Here is a 23,209-nt window from a genome sequence, read left to right as displayed (position 1 = left end):
ATTAAAAGAAACAGGAGGGTTAGGGTTACCGGATTTAAGAATGTATTATGAAGCAGCTTGTTTTACGTGGTTAAAGACTTGGATATTATTAGAAAATATTAAACTTTTAGAATTAGAAGGCTTTAATCTACGTTTTGGATGGCATGCATATTTATGGTATGAAAAGGAAAAGGTAAACAAAGATTTTAATAATCATATTATTAGAAAAGGATTATTCCAAATCTGGAAAAAATATAAAAAGACTTTGGAATTTAGGACTCCAGGATGGATTAATCCAATTGAAGCATTTATGAAAAGAGGAACCCATCTAAACTTAGACATAGAAAGATATAGTGAAATTATAAAATTTACTGAAGGAGGATGGGAGTTAAAAAGTAAGGAAGAACTTAATATTAAAGATTGGTTTATGTATTATAAACTAAAAGAGATATTTAATAAAGATAACCAATTGGGTTTTAATAAATCTAAATCTAATTTAGAAAAAATATTAATGAAAGGAAATAAAGGCTTGATTGGTAGAATATACAAAATATTAAGTGAAATCAATTTAGAACAGGAAAGAATTAAACCAGTAATGGTAAAATGGATGAGAGAATTAGGATATAATATAGAATTAGATATCTGGGAAAATTTATGGAAAAGAGAGTTTAAATTCACAATTACGAATGAAATCAGGGAAAATTTATATAAAATGTTTTATAGATGGTATATAACACCAGTGTTGATAGCTAAAATAAAAAAAGGGGAGACGGATTTATGTTGGAAATGTGGAAAGGAAAGAGGTACCTTTATGCATGCATGGTGGACTTGTAAAAAAATTAAAAAATTTTGGAAAAAAGTTGTTAGGGAAACTAACAACTTGATTAATACTACAGTGAAAAGAAAACCGGCATTTTGTTTAATGGGAATCCCACAAGGAAATTTGAATAATAATGATAGAATTATATGTCAATATAGTTTTGCTGCTGCAAGAATTGTAATTGCAAAAATTTGGAAGCAAGTGAATAAACCTCTAATAATTGATTGGAGAGAGAAATTATGGACATATATGAGGATGGCCAAATTAACGGAATTCCTTCATGGAAAGGATATGGAAGAATTTAAAAATATGTGGAAAAAGGCCGCCTCATATTGGGATAAAATGGCAAAAACGGATTTTATTAAATTATTTAGTGAGTTATAGAAATTAGCAATTTTAAAATATTTTTATATTTTATAGTAATAAATAAGTTTGAAACTGTCATAGCACTTCTTCGGAAGTCAGGTGAAGGGTCACAAAGGGTGGTGGGTGGTGGGAAAAGGGGTATCTTATTAGAGTTAATAGTGATATTTTTAATTGTATTAGTGAATATATATGGATACTCCTGGTTTCTTCTTATTGTTACTTTGGTTATTATTATAATTATTGTTTTTTGTTGTTGTTATTTTTTTTTTGTTGTTGTTAAAAAAAACTAATAAAAATTAAAAAAAAAAAAAAAAAAAAAAAGGTGCTCCAGCTAGAGACAGGACATGAAAACAACTTGAAAATGGTACCCTTCAGTTAAAAGACTGGGCAAAGGTTTTGGCCAAGTGCCTAAAGGATACTATAGGAGGTGCCAGGCAAGCCTCAAGAAGGAGGAGAGCATTCCAAAGGTGAGGCACCAGCACTGATACAGCCTGGCCACTCGTTGCCACTTACCTCTCCTCTGCAGGTTTAGGCTTGAAGAGCAGGGCTTGGGGAAAAAAGATCTTAATTGGCAATACATCTACGGATGAATGTAAACATAGTAACTAGTCAATCTCAATGACAACAGGTTATATCTAGATTACATCAAAGAATAATTTCAAGTTTTTAATTCATGGCTCCACAACCTTTTTGAGCTTGTGGCACCTTTGGAATTCTGACATAGGGTGGCAGACTCAACATTTTCAGCCCAATCCTGAGGGCTGCTGTGGCAGAGGCAGCTGACTGGCGGAGCGATAGAGGCACCACTGGTCTGTGCCCTATGGACGTTCCACAGGGGGAAATAACAACACACACCCCTCTGCAAGGCATAGTTGCCATAGCAAGTGCCCCCCGAGTCCATAGAAACCTCAGCAGCACTCATCTGTCAGGCAGCAGCATCCTTCTGAGTGGCACACACAGGCACAGCCAATCACCTCTCACCAATCTGATCACTGTACCACAAAGCCCCTCCTCCACATGGAGAGACAGCAAACAGGTAGAAAAGACCCAATGACAGGGGAACCCCCAAGAGGCATGTGGCCAGAGCATCCCCCCTATGCACCCCCTCCCCTAGCAAGGGTCTGACTGGCAGCAAAAGTGCTCCCCACGTGCAACCATCCCTGTTCCAAGCCCCACACAGCCTTCCCCTGAAAAAGTAAAACAAAAAAGGGGGGGGGAGATAGAGGCCAGGCTCACCCCCAGCCCTCACGCCCAAGACCAGCATCCAAACCACTGGGCCAAGAAGGCAAATGCAAAGGTGGCATGCCATCAAGCACTCTACTGCAGCCCTGACATCCCCAGCAGCCATGGGGGGCGGGGCAGGCAGAGAATGTGGCAAAGGCAGGCATGGCTCAGTGGGAAGGCTCTGGGATAGCATGGCTATCCTGGTTTGATCCCCATGGGGAGAGAGGCTAGTCTCAGGCAAGAGCATTGGAGCTGACATTTTGGTCCCAGCTGAGGGACTGCTCTGCAGATTATGAGAGGGAGGGCATCTTGGCCATCTTCTGGTCACTAGGGGTGTGGAGGAGAGAGGTAGTTGTGAATTTCCTGCGTTGTGCAGGGGGTTGGACTTGATGGCCCTGGTGGTCCCTTCCAACTCTATGATTCATCAGTTTAACATGAACACCCCTTGCCAACCTTTCCATGCTGCTCCCATGGCTGCAGCTCCCTTGTGCCCCATCCAAGTGGGCCCCTCACGTACCTGCACCACCAAGCTGCATGGCTTATCAGATGCCGGCAGTGCTATGGGGTAGTATGGATTCCAGAGGCCACCCCCTCCCCATGTTAGGCCACACATTCCCTCAGACCATCCCTCAGACCATTCCCTGTGCAAGGTGCATACAGCAGCCGGCAGAGTATGTGTTTGGGGAAGGTGGTGGTGGGGACGGATACGTGTAGGCAGTCTTCAGGGTGCCGCTGGAACTCCCTTATCTCATGCAGCTCCACAAAACAGAAGTCTGGTGGTACCTATTTAGACCAACAACAGAGCCCCAGCAGGTGGTACTGCTCCACCCCTATGGGGGGGGGGGCTCCAGCTGCCAGGAGGCACATGTGGCAAGCCATCCAAAGGACACTTATTGATCCCATGAGGAAGTGCTCTGTGACGGCAACTGCTCCATCCACTCCTGCTGCTACTGCATACAGCTGTGATCCTGCAAGGGAAAAGGGGCCCCAAGGTTGCTTGATCAGCTGATCCACAGATTAAAGTGGGCCAGTTGCCAGGCACCCCGAATCTAGGGGGTGGGGGTGCCCTGGTAATGAAGTGTACTAACAGTTCAGTATGAAGCTGCAAGAATCTCTCCCTCCCTCCCCCCCACATCATAGGCAGCTCTCTTGGGTGCACTTTCCTGAGAGTATGCCCCCTCACATGACATGAAATGTCCTGGGGAGTGGGCCTCACTCAGGTTGCCCCTGTATGCACACAATTCTAGTCTTGGGTGTGGGAGCCAGCATTATTGAGGCGGCTCCCAGGTTGGTATGAGGGGTTAGGGGGAGGTGGGTGCAGACTCCCACCCGTGCTCACCTGTTGGCATGTGGTCATCCCTTTGGTTTGTGTCCTCAGAGATGCACTACCCGTAAGGGTTACATAAGAACATAGGAAAGACCATGCTGGATCAGACCAAGGCCCATCAAGTCCAGCAGTCTGTTCACACAGTGGCCAACCAGGTGCTTCTAGGAAGCCACAAACAAGACGAGTGCAGCAGCACCATCCTGCCTGTGTCCAACCGCACCCAAAATAATAGGCATGCTCCTCTGATACTAGGGTTGAAATAATACATGCTGGCCACACAGCATGGACTGTGCTTTATACCCCACCTTTTCTGTTGTAAGGGTGCCTATGGGCGATGTCTTTGCTGGCATAACTTTCTGCTGGTTCGGGTGGGGCATTCCTGGGCTGGGGCAGCTTAGGGAGCCAACTAACTCCTGCCATGCGCCTAAGTCTGGCCCTTTCCCTACCAATGCAGCAACTGGCACCAGCACTGCACTGCACTGTTGCCTTGTCAGCACCTAGCAGAGGCACAGCACTGCCTAGGCATTGTGCCAGCACATCTTGGAGATATGCTGGCATAGCATCTTAGAGGCTCCCTGTACACTTTTGTGCCTCCCCCCCCCGACTGTGCTGTTTGTATAGTACTTGTGTGTGTGTGTGTGTGTGCGTAAACAGAGAGAGAGAGGATATACTGTTTTGATGTTGGCCCTGGAGCTCTTCTCTTGAAGCAATACAATAAAAATTCTGTAAAGTATTCTTCATGAACTCACTACTGAACATCATTCACAGTCTGGAATGTAATTAAATTGATTCTTGCCTCTTACAGACAGAAGCAGCATTGTCAGGCAGTTTCATCATGTTTCTTCGATGCATACCTTGAAGCTCTGCAAAACAAGACCATTTCTCAAAAGTATGTGTCAAGAGGATTTAGTGTCACCACTGGGAAATGTCTCCAGCATCAGAAATATTTGCAATAGGATTTTTTTCAGAATGCAGAAGAAAATATACTTGACAGGAACCATCGTTATACATTGTAGCCTAATTAAGTATGGCATTAAGGTAAGCATAATGGAATAGGGGGGAAAGAAGGAGGTATGGGGATGGATGAGAGATTGAAAAATCCACTGAATGCTTAAGGTTTTTAAGTAAAGTTCAGCAGAGAAGACATTAAAGCAGGGGTGTCAAAGTTATGGCCTAGGGTTGCCAACTGCCAGGTACTAGATGGAGATCTCCTGCTATTACAATGGATCTCCAGCCTGAAGAAAATGAGATAAGTTCACCTGAAGAAAATTGCCACTTTGGTAATTGGACCCTATGGCATTGAAGTCCCTCCCCAAACCCCGGCCTCCTCAGGCTCCACCCCAAAAACCTCACACCGGTGGTGAAGGGGGACCTAGTAACCCTAATATGGCTTGTGGGCTGGATGCGGCCCACCAAGGGCTTTTCTCCGGCCTGCAGAGACAAGGCAGCCAGCCCCCGACCACCCCTCCCTTTCTGGGCTTCCGGGGGCTGCAGCAGCCTCAGGAGCCCAGCCAGCCACCCTCCCCGTCCCTCTTTCCCTCCCTCACATTTCTTTCAGTGCATTCCTAAGGAGAATTACTCCAGTCTAAACCTATTCATTTCAGTGGGCTTAGACTGGAGTAACTCTCCTTAGGAATATACTGTTTCTTTCTCTGCTCTCACTTTTTCTTTTTCTTTTCTCTCTCTCACCTTCCTCTTTCTTTCTTTCTTTCTTTCTTTCTTTCTTTCTTTCTTTCTTTCTTTCTTTCTTTCTTTCTTGACTGAGGGAGGGAGGGAGGGAGGGAGGGAGGGCTGCAGGCTCGCCAGCCAAGGCAGCCACCCCCATCCCAATTTAAAATTTATAAAAAATTAATTCCAGGGACCAGAGATACAAATTTTATAGAAGACACAGGAAAGCCAATTAATTATATTTTTACTTTATTTTTACTTAAATTCAAACGTGTTTAAAACAATAACACTCTTACAGTATTTTCTTTAACAGTGTCATTGTTTTAAGCATATTTGTATTTTAAGTAAACAATAATATCATTAATTGGTTTGCCTGTTGTCTTCTACAAAGTTTATTTCTCTGGTACCTGGAATTAAATTTAATGGTACAAATGGCCCAGCCTGACCAAGTGACATTTATGTCACATCCGGATCTCATAACAAATGAGTTTGACACCCCTGCACTAAAAGGTCTCCTCCTGCCCTTTACCTGTTGCTTTGAGAGTCATCCCCTTTAGATTCTAACACTTACCTCAGTTATTCCACTAAGAAGCACACAAGTCTTGGATGCAGGAAATCAGGTCTTCCAACATCTTTAATTATATTTAAAGTCAGTTATAAGAGGGCTGACTTGGATTGAGGCCATGGTGCTGGGCCAAAGGTGCTTCATTCCCTTGTACCATTTTCTAGATAGAACTGCTTCAGTGGCAGCCAGGAGGCATGGTGGATGAATAGCTGACTCATTTAAAACAGCAATAAAGACCTATGGTGACTTCAGAAGGCCTGTAATAGTTAATTACATTTACACCTTAAGTGTGGTCTAAGCCTTAAAATACTGAAGTGTGTTGAGGTACAGAAAAGGAAAAGGTGGTGACAGTGCATCATCCCCAGACACCTGGAAAATAATGACTGAAAGGATAACTTTGGTTCTCCGGGCTCCTGCTTCTCCATAAGATATGCAGGAAGCCAGCAAGAAACTAGCTAATATTGGGTGAGGTGATCAACTCCTTCCTGAAAATTAGCATTGGTAGAGGAGATTAGGTGGATTTGACATGTTTCTGAGCCCAGTTTTATGGACCTCTGCAGTGCTCCTGGATTGGGGGAGGGGAGAGTCCTTCTTACAAAGGTTATTCCCAACCAACTTTGTGTGACTTATTTGGGGGCAGGGTTTTTTATCCCCATTGTTTGGCTTTTTCTCAGGATCAAACACAGCATGAGGTAGGAACTGAGGATCCAAAAGGGGCAACTTGGAGCTAAGTGGGGTAAGAGGGGTCCAGAGGAAATTTGGAGGTGGGGGCTGTAGTGCTTCTTAGCAATCCTATAAAGAGGTTCCTTGATTAGGATCACCCACTTCTTCTTCTTTTTACTAATTAGTATCCCCTTCTGGCTGATTTGAAGACAGAGGAATTAGTGGAGGGGGAGAGGAGTCTAACCCTTTCTTGGGAAGTTAAAGTGGCCTGGTAATAAGCCAACCTGAGTGACCCTGAAGCACTACAAGCCAATACGGCAGGGACCACTCACCTCAGACTCAGCCAGCACTGCCCCAGTGATGGGTGTCAGCTTACCCATTGTCTCCTCCCACAAGAAGAGGCAACCAACCATCTGATGCCAAAGTTTGTTGCTGCTAAAGGGTCTAAGCCATGAGGCCCCTGCAGTCCTTGTGGGGCTTGGCTCTGCTTTCTCCTGGCCCGTGAACGCACTAGCAACTTACCTCACAATTTAAACGTGTCCAGTACACAAGCATCCAACACGACTTTAAATTTCTGTTCCCACCACGCTGCCTTTCTCCGCTGCATTTGATAAGCCAGGATCAAATGACGACCGGTGCGCTCCCACGCATGCCCAGTCGGCGCTCGAAGCAAGGGCGGCGATTGGTCCAGCGTCAGTTAGGGAGGCGGGGGGTGAGGGGGTGGGCTGGCAGCAGGAAGTGGGCTAGCAGCAGGAAGTGGATTGAACACACATGTTCGCACTTTAAGGCTCCGGGTGAGCAAGACGTTTCATTTTATTAATTTGCCGTATAAGCGGATGCTCCTAACGCAGAGAAATTGTGCTCTGGAGATGTCTCCGGAATCCTTCGGTTGAGATGAAGTGTGAACATGCAAGGAAAGCCCGCAGAAATCGGAGCTGCAAACGCGCAGTGTGGACATGGTCCTGGTCACCAACAGCCCTCCAGGGCAACAGTCCTCTGGAGACTTTCCATGTAATTTAAATGGCCAGTCCATCCCTGCCTCCAACACCATTTCCCTGCTCTGAATTCCTTCCCCTCCCACAGCAAGTACCTGACAAAGTCAGGATGTGCATGAGAAAAGAAAAATTTGAACAATCTAACCGCATAAGAAGAAAGGGTTACATTCCACATCACACTTTCCTCCTGCATCACTTCCTCTGCCTGTGTCAAGCTGCTACTAATGAGTTTTCTTTAAAAAGTGAGAGATCCTCATCACAGCCTTCTGTCACATTGAATCGGAACTTCAGTTATGTTATTTTGAAAGATCTAAAGTTGTCCTAGTACATAACTGAGAACCATATTCAGCTATGCAATGACCTTTACCATAAAAACATGGATAGCTGAGGGGATATATTGACCTCCTCTGGTATAGATAAATCTGTCAGAGCAGAAACACTTATCTGGGCATACCATACTGCATTCTTTATTTGTACATGCCATGATCCAGAAGAGTGAAAAACTACTCCTCAATATTTGTACCGGGACACCTGCTCAACATATTTCTCATTACCGGTAATTGTCCAACTATACTTAGTTTTCCTTCTAAGTCACGTGAGAACAGAAGCAGAGTGTGGAAATGTGGGTAGTGCAAGAGGTTTGAAGTGTTAAAATTGCAGAAGAGACTCAGTTGTTTTTTGATGTTAGGTATTGATGTGGCATGTTGGCAGAGAATAGCAGTGGCTCTATCACTAGCTTCCCAGATGGCCTTAAGTAAGCCACTCTATCTTGGCCTCAATCTCCTATCAGTAGTAAAGGCAGATGAATACTGACCTGCCTTATAGGGTGATTGTAAAAAATAACTGTGAAAAATATATGAAGCATTTTGAACAATGGAAGCAAAGTATTATTATTTTATTCAGTAAAAAGGAAGTTCAGCAGTGTGCACAGAAAAGAAGTTCTAGGCTAACACACTGTAAGAGAAATATTTATTACCCTCATTTGAAATTTCTTGCACTACAGTAGAGAAGGATCGGTTGAAAAATATTAAAAAGTTTCCCTTCCCACACTGTCTCACTAAACAGCTGTCATTCTCACACTCCCTATCTCATACAGGTGAGATTATGCTGAAGAGGAATTTTCTTTGATGAGGCTAAATAAACCTCTCTCAAAACAGCATGAGCTTCCTCAACAAAGGATTAAGAACCAGTGGAAAGGAAGTTGTCTTGTTCTGCCATTCAGCATTTATGTCACAGCAGAGCACAAGAGCTGGTTTTTTAAACAAACTATTTTGATTGTTGTAATTTTCTAGAATTTTAGAAGTGTCATGATCCATTCTTAATCTCTATCAATCTCAAGATATTTCATCCAGTGTCTCTTGGTGTACATGATTCCTTACTTTCCACAAAACAGTTCAGTTCACCTACTGAAGATGCTTGCTCAAACTTTCTTCAGAAAAGAAATTATGGGTAAGAGGATCTACTGTTTTGTTTGCAATAATATCTTATACTCAAAATGCTCTATGGCGGTTGTCTAAAGTTCCTGGCAGTAGCCATCTCACCACAAGCCAAAAATGAGGCCTAGTACACAATGACACAAGAGATAGTAAATCTGTTATCCTCTTCAAATGGTAGGTGGGGCTTGCAGGACTGAATGATTTTTTTAAAAAGAATACAAAACAAAACCCTCTGCACATAGAAAAAAACTAGATGCCAAGGAGAACCCTTTTATCAAAAGGCTCAATAGGAGTGGCTTGGTTATGGTTTTGGTTCAGCCATAAGTGGTCAACTAGGGCACACATGACACAAGCAGGACAAGCAATGGGTGGATGTGTCCATTGGCACTCCTAGGCAGGAGCACAGGGGCACATGGGCCTTGCCAATATGGCTTCTAGCTTCTTCAGCATTGCACTTCTCCCTGCCTTAGTAGGCTTGAATCAGGGCCATCTCAATCCACAGGGATGGGTAGGCAGCCTGTGTATTATAATACCCCTTACAGTGGCACTGTGGAATAATTTATTCATGTTACACTTCCCCAAAAGGTTGGCCACCACTGGGTTAAACCCTGTAAATCCAAACCAACATGTTTTTCTTGATTATGCATTCTGGCAATCTTCAGAAAATGAGGATGTGAATTAAAGAAATGTGTTAGCATTTCCATCCTTGCGAACCATGGATGATAAGAAACAGCTATATATTTTGCACAAGAAATCTTTGGAGACTTACAAACTAGTGACACATTCCCACTATATAATGCATATGGGTAATTATGTGAGTTACTCCTATTAGGTTTAATGGTAGCCACATGGTAAATTTTTCTGATTGTGCTATGGCGCTCCGCCACCATTTGATTATACAAGACAATGGGATGAAAGGCCTCCTAACCAAAATTAAGTACCACAGGAAATATTGTGTATGACTCAGAACTCACATTTTGAGCATTGATTTGTGAGTCACCAAAAAACTAATGTTCCAGAATGGAATGAAGGCTTCTGGAATTCATGAGAACATGACCAAACATCCATTTTGTTTAAGAATTAAAGCCATTTTGTTAGGTTTTGTTTTACTAGTGCTAGTAAGTGAACTGTGTGGTTGTTTTTTTAATCAACAGGCTTTCCTTGATCCTTGTTATGTTACCAATAATACAGTACCACTGTAGCTAAAGATGAGAGTTCTAGAACATTTGCCAGCTGCCAACAAACAGATTCAAGACAAATTATGTGGACCTGGATCCCATACAATGGAAGGGAAGGCTTCCATTAAGACAACAATGGTGAACAGACAATTTTCACCACTGACAGGATCTTCAGTGGGTACAAATCTACTTTTCTAGTCGCCCTTTCGGTGGTAAAGAGACACCACCCTCCACTATCAAAAGGATAATTAAGTCCTGTAAATCTTTTAGAGATTGCTAAGAGTTGTTACTTTTAGCAATTAGATTTGGTACCAATATATGTAATTATCAATGCGACCTAATCTGTGGGTACTTCAATCCAGGGACAGAAACCATGAACAGAAAAGACACATCTTCCTACAAACCTGAAAAGTGCCCCAGGTTTGCAGAAAAAAATTGAAATCTAAAATAAAAATAATAATACATGGGGGGTTAAAGCCCCCCTCAAATATCAGAAGCAGATCTGGTAGCTTTAAGAAATAAACACCTTCAGTGGCTGTTGCCAGGCAACCACAACAGTATTACCAGTCTTCAAGCCTTTGTTTCTGTTAGTGAAAGGCAAGGCCCTTTCCAGGACTGATTTGGTCTTCGAGGGAGGATTCATTGGGGCTAAGCCCAGCAGCAATAACAGAGTGACTTACTACCATGCACCTTGAATGACTTACTCAGGGCCAGCTGCTTGGTGCTGTTCAACAGCAGCCACTGCACAAAAGCCAGGGTGGTGTAGTGGTTAGAGTTTCTGGTTAGGATCTGGGAGTCTTAGGTTTAAATCACCACTCTACCATGTAAGCTCACTGGGTGACCGTGGACCAGTTAAATGTTCTCACAGGGATGTTGTGAGGTTAAAATGGAGGCGAGAAGAATTATGTAAGCTGCCTTGGATCCTCATTGTGAGAAGGGTAGGGTATAAAATAAATACAAAATAAATATACTTGAAGACTGAGGTGGGAGATAAAAGATGGGTGGGTGCAAGAGAAGGAAGAAGGGAAGGTGAGGATATGAGGGTTACCATGAGGAGTTAAAGAGAAAATAGTGTGGGTCCAGCCAGCTTCTTCACTCACTAGTCCCCTTCCACACTACATCCCCCATCCCATGTGTTTTTTGTAAATGTGGTTCCCATGACGCCAGCCTAGCGTAGCTGTTTTTATTAGTCAACAGACCCCCCTCCTCTTTTCAGCAGCAGAAAAGCTGGCTAAATCAAACCCACTGGTTTAACACTATCAGAATGCCATATGCCATTCAATATCCTTATCGCAGCACTTTGAGCTCGTACAGAATCCAGAAGGAGACAATTTAATGCAATCCACAACTTAATGGATTTGTTGCTTATACAACGTGCTGTCTTTTGAACCATATCTCACGGCCTCATAGGGGTAAACCAATATGTGTCCTATTTCACATTTATTTTCTACAGCTTCTCCATTACTAATCCCAGGAATTCCTACCAGTTTTATAAACTATTTTGAGCACAAGACACAAAGTATTTAATATTTACTGAATCACTTCCTTACTTTTCGTGCCACATTCTGAAATGCAGGACCCAGCCAAAACAGGAATCCTGCAAGCAGAGTAATATCAGCTCTTGGGTGAGTCAAGCAGCCCTCCCTTTTTCCCCCCTTCAAACAAGCTAATAGCAACAACATGTTTCTTTGTTGTGGCAAGGCGTAACAAGAATCCAACTTTACTCATATCCTTAATGGCAGTTTGACCCGTTGCAACAGATTTAGATGAACCCCCATCTGTTAAAAGCACAGGTATCAAATATTGGAGAACATTTAACCATTCTAAGCAAATAAGATTTCTTAAAATGGAACATTTTTATTTCTTTTCAAATAAGGTTTTCTGAACCTTGAGGCGTTACTTTGACATTGTCAGATTTGGCTCCATCTCTGTTACCACGTCTGAAGACAATCCAGTTTCCTTTTGGGTGTAGACTTTGGCCTGGACACCAAGTAACCAAATTCTTATTTTGCTTGGATGTTAATTTTTTATGCAAAAGTAAGAACAAAAACAAGAATGTCTTTAAAATGCTTACAAAGACATCCCAGGAGAGAAGAGTGCATGCATTTGATGCTTCAAGTACCAGTTAACAAAATATTTTTTAAATTCATATTTATTTTATTTTATTGAATTTATTGTTTTTGTCTACACAGGACCTTCTCTGAGTAGCATTTTATGGTGATGGATTTTTAAAATTTTATTTTAATGTCCTGAGAACATTAACATTCAACCAGATTCAGCTAATGTGGCTGATTCAAGCATGCACCAAATTTCTATACAGAAATTGTGTACTGTTTTTGTACCATATATGCACCACTGCTAGGGTTGCCAACCTCCAGGGACTAGCTGGAGATCTCCTGCCATTACAACTGATCTCCAGCCGATACAGATCAGATAACCTGGAGAAAATGGCTGCTTTGGCAATTGGACTCTATGGCATTGAAATCCCTCCCCTCCCCAAACCTCACCCTCCTCAGGCTCCACCCCAAAAACCTCCCACCACTGGCAAAGAGGGACCTGGCAACCCTAATCACTGCATATGTGGAGTGACCATGGAATTGGTTGCAACTTGATGGCATTATACACTCATGCACCAAACTTAAGGGACTTGGTATAAGGAAGCTTTATATGTTCAATTAACAATCAGCATTGGTAGTTTACAGACCCAACTAATGGTGTTGTGACCCCAAACCCCAGGCCAGACACAGAAAAAGATGACCAAGATAAGCTAGGGAACATTCTGGGGGAAGCCCAGGAGGCTCAGGAGACAACTGACACCACCTGCCCCTAGGGTTGCCAATCTCCAGGTGGTGGCTGGAGATCTCCTTGGATTACAGCTGATCTCCAGCTGACAAGAGATCAGTTTACCTGGAGAAAATGACCACCTTGGAATGTGGACTTTATGGCATTATACCCCAAATCCTGCTCTCCTCAGGCTCCGCCCCCAAAATCTCTAGATATTTCCCAATCTGGAGCTGGCAACCCTACCTGCCCCCTCCAGATCCAGAACCTCTTCTAGATTCAAAGCCCCTATATTCTTAGGGTTGCCAACAGCAGAAGATCTTCTGCTATTACAACTGATCTCCAGCAGACAGAGATCAGTTCACCTGGAGAAAATGGCAGCTTTGGCAATGGGACTCTATGACATTGAAGTCCCTCCCCTCCCCAAACCCCACCCTCCTCAGGCTCCGCCCCAAAAACCTCCCACCGATTGTGAAGAGGGACCTGGCAACCCTATGTATTCTGAGGCCTGCCCCTGAAGGCATAGCTCCAGAAAATGCTGCCAGCATGTGAGACACCAGCCTTGTAGGGTCAGAGCCCAGACTACCAGTCCCCTAGGTTATCCCTCCTCCTTGTGGGATCAACAGAGATGGTGGGTCTGTGAGGAGGCTAGGCTGGCAGCCCGTGTTCCAGCTACTAAGCCGGATTATAGCCTAAGCAAATACAGGGCTTTGCAGAATTGGAGCTCAACCAAGCCCTGGCCAGATGTCAACCAGGATACTTGCCCTCTAGGATACTTGAACCCTGGGTGAAGCAGAGAACCTTGCTGGTTCAAACAAGGCCAACTACATGTTACCTTTCCCCAAACATTTTCATGTGTTTCAAGTGTTCTCTGCTGCCACACAGAAGCTGTGGGGAACTGCTTCTTTTTAAAAAAATAATAATAATAATAAGGGAGCTCAATCAGGTTCTGAATGGTGCTGCAGGTAGAGGAAGGGCTCTTGCTCCCCCCCCCCCAGCAGTTTTTTTCCACAAAAACTATACTGGGGGAGTTGTTTCACCGATTTTGCTGCTCCACATGCACAAATACTCCACATGGAGCAGTATAATCAGAGCAATAACCCCTCTTCCTCCCCCCCATAGCGCCATTCTGAGCCCATGTTTTCTTTTTTCTTGAGAAGCAGTTTCCCACAGCTGCTGTGTGGCTGCAAGGGAACACTTGAAAATGCATGAAAATGTATAAGAAAAGTTAACGTCTAGTTTGGCTCTCAGTTTGTACAGTTTGCATGCTTCTGTTCTACCTGTGAGTCTGGACCCAGCAACCTAGGTTACAGGCCTCCATGTGTGGCAGTGTTGACCAATTGTTTGGTGGCAAGATACACACAGCAACATGCAAGGATCAGTGAACTGCAGCCATCATGCAAAACTTCCTTCTGAGTCCAAGCTTTAGATTGAAAGCCAGATTTGTGGACGTGACCCAATAGTGATCTAGAATTCTGCTTCAAGTTGCACCCCAAAAAAATACATCCTGGTTGTGGAGAAAATGTCACAGATTAATCCTATTTGTTGAACAGCCATTCTTGCACAAATAACAAGTGGGAGCAGCACAGACACACTAGCATAGTTGCTTAACTATAGACATCTCTGAGTGACATCAGTGTAAATAGGAAATCTGACACAAAACCATTAAAAACAACATTTTCTTTCAGATTCACTGTAACTAATTTGTAATGTTTTTTTTTTAAACTAGAGGAAAGAGTTGAAGAGAGAGTGCCTTGCTGCTTTTTAAAATACTCTTCAAAGTTCCTAACATCCAGAAGGATCAACAGAGAAAGTTTGTGTAAGTGGTGGTCTTTCTTTGGCTAACTTATCCCTAAGACAGCGGAAGTTTAGATGTGTTACACTCTCTCTGCAGGAATTGGCACTGTGATGCAAGAGATTAGTAGAGTTTCAATGACAAAGAAACATAAACCAAAGAGAATTCAAAGAAAACACCCTCCTTATCCAGATCACTGTGCTGTTAATTGTTCAACTCTTTATGTCTTAGTGTAAACAAACATCTTTCAAATGCATGAATTAAAGAGGCTGTGAAATGCGGGCATCAGCATTTGATACTTTATCATTAGCTTCTTAAAGTGATTAAGCAACACCTGGTTTCTTAGTAACAAAGGTTTCACAGAGCTAATCACTCCCTCTTCCTCCCTTGCAATCTGTAAGGTATGCATATAAGAAATATTGTAAAAAAGCAAGGCTGAAATGGAGCCTTCATCTCTGGAATTGGTGTTAAGGACGTAACAGGTTTGTACAGATGGTGCACACAATCCATACTATGCCTTCTTTAAACATTTCATGTAAGAACATAAGGAGAAACTTGCTGGAACAATCCAAAGGTCTATCTAGTCCAGCATTTTGTTGCCAACAGTGGCCAGCTTGATGTTTCTAGAGTCATGCAGGACATAAGGAGGAGGGCCCATGGCTCAGTGGTTGAGCACCTGTTTGACATACAGAAGGTCCCAGGTTAAATCCCCAGCATCTCCACTTAAAAGTATCAGAGAGCAGATGCTGTGAAAGACCTCTGCCTGAGACTCTGGAGAGTTGCTGCTAGTCTGAGTAAACAATACTGACCTTGACAGACCAATGGTTTGATTCAGTAAAAAGCAGTTTCATGTGTTTTCATAAAGCCTGCTCCTGTTGTCCCCCTTGCCTTATTAATTATTATTATTATTTGATATACTGCTACTAAAAGATATTCTAGCTCCAGTCATGAAGGTTCTGTTTATTGTCGTAACTGGCAAATGTAGACAGACCTATTCTCTATTGATTTTGCAAATCCTCTTGTAAAACTTCCTAGATCAGTAGCCAGCAGCAAATTCCATAAGTGAATTATGCATTGTACAAGATTTTTTTCTTTTGTCAATCCTGAACCTAATACTTGAGAAAGAGGCAGGGAAAAATTTCTCTCTCCACTTTATGCATACCATGAACCATGTCATATATCTCTCTTATTACTGGCCATTTTCTATACTAAGAAAGCCCAGTTTCTTCAGCCCCTGTCATAGGGAACTTGCCTTGATCGTTGGCCTTGCCCTTCTCCACATTTCTTCCACATCTTTTATTTTCAATCATGTTCCATTAATCCCTAATATGGAATGTGTCACAACGTGGACTAGCAATGCAATCCTACAGAGAATTGAGGCTTAGAAATGTGTATCTCTGTTTAGGATTGCACTGCAAGACATATAATATCGTTCTTGCCAGTTAGGATCCCATGAGGATGTATGTGAAAGTGGGATATGTTGTGTTTTTTTGTCCCATTAGGTACCATTTTGTACTTGCTTGAACTAAATCTCATTTGCCATTTCGTTATCCACACAGCCAGAAGCCCTTTGGTATTCCTTTGAGTCTTATAGGTATTCACCATTCTACACAATCATTCATAATCATTCGTAGAGCCTGGGGAGGGCAGGGTTTGAGAAGGGGAAGAACCTCAGTGGGGCATAATGCCATAGACTCCACCTTTCAAAGCAGCCATTTCCTCCAGGGAATCTAAACTGTGTAACCAGGAGACCAGCTGTAATTCCAGGAGATCTCCAGCCACCACCTGGAAACTTCAGTACAAAAGTAGCAAGAAATCTTATTAGTGCTTACACATATGACATCAACAATACAAGAGTGAAAGATACATATCAGAACAGTCAAAGTTATATACAGTATGTACAATCTAAATGGGGTGCAGTCTCAGTGCACCAATTGCCATGTTCTTTCAAGTAAATGTTGTATTTTCTTCAAAAAGTCCAATAGTAGATACTATCCCAAAAGCACACTTTTTGGGAAAAGGTGAGGGACGGCCGTTTCAAATCTTTTCTTCAGCCCCAAACCTAAATTAAATAAAGCATACAGTGTTGCATCTAGTATACATCTCAAAAGTAAGCTGTTTATATATCAATACACTATGCAATACTTACAGTAAACATATCCAAATCGTACCCAATAGTCAAATCTTTCACTCTGTTCTCAGTTCCCCGAGGGATACTCTAAAGTGAAGCCAAGTACAAGGTTTTGCCAGTAAGCATGCAGTTTAAAACAGGTGTTGAAAAGTCAGCTCGCCTCCGTGGAGGTTACCATATAACATGTAGTATGGGAGCCCCACTGGTGTTTGCCTTTTCAAATATAACATGAGAAATCATTATCCACATTCATCCTTTTTGGTTTTATCGTATCAAAGAGATGTATGAAATAAGTCTCTTTTTGCCTTAGAATTCTTTCTGTATCCCTCCTATCAAACTTTTTACCCTTCAAGTTCCATATGACAAAGAAACGAAGATCATTCTCAGAGTGCCGGGCTTCAAGGAAATGATCTACAACCGGCGCACTGGAAATCCTTGTGCGTATACGAGTTCTGTGTTCTAATATCCTGGCTTTCACTGGTCTAGTACTGGAACCAATGTACAAAAGCCCACAGGGGCGTCTAAGGCAGTATACAGAGTTCCTAGTTTCACAATTTGTGAAATTTTTGAGCTTGAAAATAAATTGAGTATCAGATCTTTGAAATTCTCTCACTTCCAAGCACAGCTGACAGGCTAGGCAACCATGACACTTAAAGTGTCCTCTGCATCTATTCTTATCATCCAGTGTTCCCCCAATATCTGCCCTAACCAATTTATCATTTATAGACATTGTACGTCTATAGCCAAATTGTGGTAAGATGTCACATCCGGGTATATTTTTTAAGAGATGCCAGTGCTTTTTTTATAATGTTACTGATTTTACCAGATAAATGTGCGTATTGTAATGCAACTGTAAGTCTCTGCGTATTATTATGTATAGATCTATTGTATAATAATGTCTGTCTATCTATTCACAGTGGGTAGCCGTGTTAGTCTGTTTGCAGTAGTCAAAAAGGGCAAGAGTCCAGTAGCACCTTAAAGACTAACAAAAATATTTTCTGGTAGGGTATGAGCTTTCGTGAGCCACAGTGAAGAAGTATCTGAAGAAGTGAGCTGTGGCTCACGAAAGCTCATACCCTACCAGAAAATATTTTTGTTAGTCTTTAAGGTGCTACTGGACTCTTGCCCTTTTTGTCTATCTATTGATTGTGCCCTTAGTTTTGCTTTATGAATAACCCTTTCCGGATACCCCCTTGTTATTAATGCATTAGTTAATCCATTAGACTCTATGGCAAGTTCCAGCTCCAGCCGCAGCTATGGACTACGCCCTAGAAATCAAAATCAGCGTTTTTTTGCGAAACGCCCCTACAGGAAAAAGAAAAACTAGTAGTCAACCTATCTTCTAGAACCTTGAATCCAACTGAAGAAAAAGCGTTAAGCTTGGGTTTGGGATATGTACCAACACCCACCTATTCTGCATTCCAAATGCAAGTTGACCTGGAATTCCTCCTTAGGGTCACTGAAGAGGCCAGCGCCCTCGTTGCCACATCAGCAGCATGTTTACCAGTGGCAATCTCGTGGAGGGATAATCTGATCAGAGATCGCCACTGGTAAACATGCAGCTGATGTGGCAACCACAGTGCTGGCCTCTTCAGTGGCTTCAGCCTGGACCAATTGATTTGCTGCCTTAGGCTCCTCAGGGAGGTTATCCAGGTGAATAGAAAACTTCTCCCAGAGGAAAAGCTGGTAACCCTCCATGATGATCTAATAAGTTTGCAATTCAGAAGTTCAAGGCAACTGAGGAGTAAAGTTTCCTCCCAATGGCATCTAGGCATCTACTCTCCTTATTCACAGGTGTAGAGTACTGTCCCCATCATTGTTTTGCCTGCAGTTCCTCTGTAATGATGAAGGAGGAGAATGAGTTGTGAGGAAACCACAAGATTCAGGCTTGATCCTGTAAAGATTCTCTATTTTTTGAGTTGTAGCTGGTGTTGATGCAGGCTTTTTCAGAACTGGTATCATAATATCTTGAAGACCTTCTAGAACTGGAAAGACCACGATGCCTGGAGAGTTGGTACTCAAGATCTTGTCTTTGAGCTTGTTATCCAAAGTGGAAATGTCTATATCCAGAGCATTGGCCATCCTAATCATCTGCTCGCTATGTAGGCATGAGTCCTCATTTGGAGAAGAAGGCTTCTGGTCCTCCGCCTTCTCATCAGGTGATGTTTCAGACATATACTCAAGGCTGTAGATGGAAGCACCTAAATCCTCACCCCCAAATTCAGATTCTGCATATGAAGAGGGCTGTGCAAAGGGCTGATAGAAAGATGGTGGTGCTGTTGCCTGAGTGTGCTGCAGGGGTCTCCCTGTCAGGTCCAGTCCCCTCTGCTGGCAAAACTTGACCCAACTGGGAATATGGGAAGGGGAGAGTAGAACTGAAGGAGCTTATGATGGCTGCTGCTGCCACAACTGCGCATCATGTAGTGTTAGAGCTGGTTGGTGCTCTAAGACCTCCTGGATGAAACCCTCCATCTCCAGATCCCATAAGGAGTGGGAGGGGGACTCAGAGTGAAGGGAAGGTGTTCTAGTTATGACTACAGGCTCTAGAACTAAGCTCTGAATCTGATGCATGGATTCCTTCTTCTTCTTTGAAGACCTCTCTTTCTCCCTATGCTTCAATTTTTGCCTCTGCTTCTTGGTGGAAGGCTCAGAAGAGCGGTGAGCTGAGGAAGATGAGCTAGGGTGTTTCGTACCTGATGGCCTGGGAACTGTTGGAATCAAACTCAATGGGCCAGAAACCGATGGGACTGTAGTTCGATTGAAACCAGAGGTTTCTCTAGAACCAATGGAACAGAACCAGAATCAGTCGCTCTGGATGATGGGCCCACCATCGATATTACTGGTGCGGTTTCGGCCAAAGTCTTGGTTGGAGACTGGGTCGGTGCCAGATGGGCTGAGGCAGGTCATTGCGGCATTCCAACGCATGTGGAGACCAACTTGAGGGTCTTCTCCCACAATGCGGCCTTCAAACGGACACGGCTTCTGACATGGACATGGCTTCTGACACGGCTTTGGGTGTGAGCTTCATACAAATCACATAAGTTTGGACATTGTGTTCTTCCCCCAGACACAGTAGGCAGTCTTCATGCTCATCAGAATGATGTTGCATCAAGTACATTTGCATCAAGCACATTTCTTAATGTTGCATCAAGCACATTTCTTAAACAATGCTTGGAAAGACATCTTAGCCCTGGGTTCCAGGGCTTGTGTGGCAGTTGGGGAAACAAAAGGGCAGGTTAGGTCAGCCAAAGCTACCTCGACCTAACAGTTCAGTGAAAAAGGGCCAAGCCAATTATCGCAAAGAGAGCACAGAGAAGGAAAGAAACACTCCAAAAACTCACAATCAACAACTAGAGGAAAAAACACTTCTGCTCGCAACTGTGACAGAAAAGGAACTGAGGGAAAAGTGGGCGCATGATGGTTTTGGAGGGAAAAGGCCGTCCCGATCACTCCAAGTGCCCCCGCTGTATCTAGGAGGCTAAAACATCTTCTACTGACAGAAGACCTGAGCACATACAATCCCAATGTGGGGGTGCATGGAAGACTGAAGGTGAAACTATATGGACAATCATTGGAGAAATGAGAAAACTTTCCACTGGCAGATCAAAGCCTGCAACTTTGTCATGGCTACTGCAACAAACTTATAAAACGCTTTGAAGCAGACAGAAAGCCTGTTGAAGCCTATTGGGGTGTTATTGAGAAAAAGGCTTACAAAGTGACCAAGGACCATATAGTGGTAATGAATCCTACAGAGGTGAATAGTTCAGGTGCTTTAAAGTCACAAAGGGATTGGAAGGCAGAAGGCCTCTGGCTGATCCCTTAGAGGCGAAACAGGCAGTATAGTCTGGTGAGGAAGGATAAAGAAGCGGGAAGAAGAGTAAAGAAGGAAAGGATCAGCCAAGTGCATGAGAAGGCAGGCAGCCAAGAGAAGCACAGGAAAACTCTAAGAAAGGTGGATTGGGAAGAAGTGGCCCAAAGGATAAACAGAAGCAGGCTAAAGTGAGGGGTCTGATCAAAGATCAGAAACTGGAAGAGACAAAGGGAAACAGGAGAGGAGCATATGGCTAAGAGCTGCAGAGCTGATTAGAGTTCAATTTCACATATCTATTTGAAATAACAAGTCCAACCCTTGGCTCTTCTAGCTTGTTCTTTCAGAGCTACATGAATACCTGTATGCTTATTGTTTACAGAAATAAAAAATGCATGACTGGAAAGGAATTTTTGAAACAGTTTCAAAAATTGCACAGGCATGGTTGAAAAGTTTTAAAATTCTGTTTTAAATACTAATGTGTACATTTAAAAAGTGAAGGTTATCTGCACTCACAACACATTGCCCAAAGCCTGTTTGTAACAATGAAACCATAGAAAGCACTTGCTATCTGAAATTCTCAGCCGGTTCGATCCTGTTCTAATACATAAGTCCTACTTACCCTGCATTGTATATCCTAATCAGTGATGTCATGGGAACTACTTGATATGTGTCACTAACGTACTCTCACTTAGCACAGTAGCAGTGGTGATTCTTCTGGAGAGAAGCTGTTTTGGATTTTAGCAGATTATCTGAACTATCAAATCCCTGGAAAACAAGATTGCAAGTGAGGAAAGGCAATAGGAGGAAAGATGTAGTTTTCTTCACACCTCAAAAATAGGACATGAAAACATCTATCATGTCTCTGAAAGTATATATTGTCTGCACAAGTTCATTGTTTCCTCAACTGCACAAGATAGGATAGCTTCCATGATATTAGACTGACAGTGCATGGTTAGTGGTAACGGATTTCTCTTTCCTGTGCAATCTGTGAAAATGCTGATAACACTTTGTAAAAATGCTGATAACGCTTATATGTTATCAAGTCATCCAATTTGCTGCCACCATCAGTTTTACGAAACTAAAAGAGAGCAACCCTGTTACAAGCCAAAGCTACAACCCACTGTGAAGGTGGAGAACAGCAAGAAAACATTAGCATTAGCAACATTGCCTGTCAAGCAGTGAATTCTAGAGGGAAATGAGGAAAGGATTCTGACAAGGGCCATGGAGTGAAGTTCAAGGCACAAAGGAGAAAGGGTTAAAGAGAATTGCATTACTGTACTTCTGTGTGCAGCCCCCCCCTCCGAGCTGTTCCTGGGTGGTCTGTACAAATTCTTATGCTGCAGCCATCTATTGGGGCATCTAGCAGTGTGATTTATGCAGCTGTCAGGAAGCCTTCATCAGCGCAAGTGAACTGCGGGCACCATCGACTAATGCAAACTCCTTCAGAGCATCTCAAGCAAAAGAAAAACAGCCCAAGGTACCACCCACTCATCTTCTCAGTTTTTTAATGACAAGTTCCCTCTACAGATAAAAAAAAAGAAACCCATACAGCTGCTCATAGGAGACCACATTTACAGAGACCCTACTGTCTAATCACAGACAGCCCATGAAAAGCTCACTTTCTGGAACTGCACAGGGGCAAGTAAAACAGTTGAGACTGGCAAAGCTCTACCACAAACTACTGGAGTAGGGATGGCAAATAACAAATTGACATGGGACCAAACCAGTGAGCTTTCATAATAAGTAGTGGGGCATGGTTTCATCAAGAAAACATTTCCTGGCCGCGCATCCCCAACTAACAGAATGGATGTTTTTAAATTTTTGAAATGCATGTATGCTTATTCAGCCCAGGTATACTAATACCAATAACATACCTTGGCCTGATGGAATTTCCACATGTTCCTGACCTGGGCCCGCCTGACCTAGGCCTGACCTGTCAGACAAAACAGGCTTGGCAGGAGAACAGATGCAACCAAATGTTGCTTATGGATCTGCTAGAGCTATAGTCCTGAACTGACTTTTTCATAGACATGGTTATGTTAAGTAATCATTTGATTACTGTTCGCTTGGTGGCTGGTCCCTGAATGTGTGATCTGACTGTACTGAAAATCACTGCCATGCAGCCAAAGATCTTACTGCACATGTGGAAAACAGTTCTGCTCATACACAGGGCACAGACTTCCTTCTTGCTTCTCCAATCTGCATTCCTGTGGCTCCTCAAAAGCTGCTGGGGGCATGTTCCCAGACCCTCTGAAGTCAGCTTTCAGGAGGTGCAGAAAACTACAGATGGAGGGGGAAATTGGTGAGCAGCTCCACTGCAAGAGCAGAAGTGCTCTTGCTTGCTTAGTAGGATCACTGAACCCAACTGTCTGAAGTTATGAAAAGTAATTGCTGTATCTTGGATGGCCTATTCAGACATTATAAACATGAATGTGTGAAGCAGCCCATGTCAACAGAACAAGCAGATGCC

Source organism: Euleptes europaea, chromosome 4 (genome assembly GCF_029931775.1).
Source record: "Euleptes europaea isolate rEulEur1 chromosome 4, rEulEur1.hap1, whole genome shotgun sequence".
Taxonomy (NCBI): Eukaryota; Metazoa; Chordata; class Lepidosauria; order Squamata; family Sphaerodactylidae; genus Euleptes; species Euleptes europaea.
Note: the sequence above shows the minus strand (reverse complement) of the source record.